The sequence below is a fragment of the Triticum dicoccoides genome, chromosome 5A, assembly GCF_002162155.2.
Source record: "Triticum dicoccoides isolate Atlit2015 ecotype Zavitan chromosome 5A, WEW_v2.0, whole genome shotgun sequence".
Classification (NCBI taxonomy): Eukaryota; Viridiplantae; Streptophyta; class Magnoliopsida; order Poales; family Poaceae; genus Triticum; species Triticum dicoccoides.
The window spans coordinates 592152947-592155409 of record NC_041388.1 but is presented as its reverse complement, the minus strand read 5'-3'; positions in this window follow the sequence as shown (position 1 = coordinate 592155409).

Below are 2463 nucleotides of genomic sequence, written 5' to 3'. Positions count from 1 at the left end.
TGATTTCGATAAAACTTTTGCACCTGTTGCTAGACTTGAGGCTATTCGCATATTACTTGCTTATGCTAACCATCATGATATCACTTTATATCAAATGGATGTGAAAAGTGCATTCCTCAATGGTAAGCTTGAGGAAGAAGTATATGTTGCTCAACCCCCAGGTTTTGAAGATCCAAAGAATTCTGACAAAGTCTTAAAACTCAACAAGGCCCTCTATGGCCTCAAGCAGGCCCCACGGGTGTGGTATGATACCTTGAAGGAATTCCTCATGAAGAAAGGCTTCAAACCCGGTTCACTCGACCCTACTCTTTTCACTAAATCTTATGATGGTGAATTGTTTGTGTGCCAAATATATGTTGATGATATTATTTTTGGCTGTACTGACCAACGTTATAGTGATGAATTTTCTTATATGATGAATGAAGAATATCAAATGTCTATGATGGAAGAGTTGAAATTCTTCCTAGGTCTTCAAATTCGTCAACAACGCAATGGCATATTCATATCCCAGGAGAAATGCCTCAAGGATGTACTGAGGAAATTCGGCATGCAAGATTGCAAAGGCGTCAAAATTCCTATGCCCACAAATGGCCATCTGTGCACTGATGAAAATGGTATTGACTTCGATCATAAGGTATACCGCTTCATGATTGGCTCTTTATTGTACTTATGTGCATCTAGGCCAGATATAATTCTTAGTGTTTGCATGTGTGCCTGATTTCAAGCTACACCGAAGGAATCACACCATAAGGCTGTGAAGCATATTCTTCGATATCTAGCTCACACACCAACACTTGGATTATGGTACCGCTCGGTTTTTTATCTCATTGGATATTCTGACTCTGACTATGCTGGTGATCGTGTGGACCGTAAGTCAATATCTGGTACATGTCATTTCCTCGGACGATCTTTGGTCTGTTGGTCCTCGAAGAAACAGAACTACATATCACTATCTACTGCTGAAGCTGAGTACATTGCCGCTGGTTCTTGCTGTGCTCAATTGCTATGGATGAAGCAAACTCTCAAGGACTACGACGTTAACATGAAGAATGTGCCTCTCTTCTGTGACAATAAGAGTGCCATCAAGATTGCTCACAACCCAGTTCAGCACTCGAAGACAAAGCACATTCAGGTTCGTTATCATTTTCTTCGTGATCATGTGCTGAAGGGCGACATTTCTATTGAGCATGTGAAGACTGAAGAACAACTAGCCGATATCTTCACAAAGCCATTGTATTAGAAGAGATTTAGCAAGTTGCGGCGTGAGCTAAATATCGTATAATCTTCGAATGTTCTTTGAAAAGGACATTCATCCTAACACTTATGCAAAATTGATGACTTAGATGTGCAACACATGAAGAAACGTTTTTCTTCAATCAATGAAGAATAACACCCTTAGTGTGAAGAAATTAACGAAGAATTTGATTCTCCGAACCCTACGATAATTGTACGCGGTGTTTGAAATCATCATTCTTATACGATGGGTCACGCTACCACCAAAAATTGAAATTCCTAAATTGATCATATTCTTCAACTTTGCACTGTCTTCACTGTTTCCGTCGTTTTTCTTCATTGATAGAAAAGCAAAGCTATTGTGTTTCTCTCTAGAGATGACAATCTTATCGGCATGCTCTTCTTGGGATTTGGTCTTATTTCTTTCCCTTCATACTTTTCTATCATTTCAAGAGTGTAAAATTTATTTCCTCATTGGGTTGGCCGTGGTCCCCTGTCGCATATGCATAGGCACTAGGCCCAGCCCATAGGCTGTCGTCCCTGCAGTGCGCCAGTGCTCGGGCCGTGCGCGAACGGTTCCCGACCCACAAACGGTTCCCGGTATACTCATTAATCAAGGTACAAGCCAGGAACGGTTTTGTTACTAAAAAAACCAGAAACGGTTCTTGTCTTCTTCTTTGGCAAGTTTATCTTTTTTCAGCCTCGTGCTATGCTCAAATTGTGGGTTGGGTTATTTGCACCCGTCTCTCTCCCTCGTCCCCGTCGTTCTCCATTACCGGTCGCTCTCCATCCCGATCTAGATCCCACCGCGCCCAGCCCTCTCCCCTGCCCCTCCACGGCGATCCACCTCTCCTTTCCCCGGCGAGCCGCCCCGCTCCAACCCTCTCCCACCCCCATCGCGTTGCTCCCCAATGGGCTCCCTCCACCTTGCACAAATACCAGCAAGATCCGCTGGGTCGATGGGGCACGGGCGATATCGTCATCAACTGCCGCCCCATGGTGCCTCGTGCGTGGTGGGTCATCTACTTCATCGAGCACAACATTCTATTGTAATGGCCGCTGCTCACAGAGGTCACTCGCCGGGGATGGATCCATGGGGTAGCGCATAGGCCTCTGAACCTTCCCCATGGTGCCTTGCCAACGTGGTCCTCGCCTGCCACCTCCATCGAGATCTGCGAGGCAGCAGCCGGGGAGCGCAGGATCCGCAACTCAGACAAGCATCACCTAAAC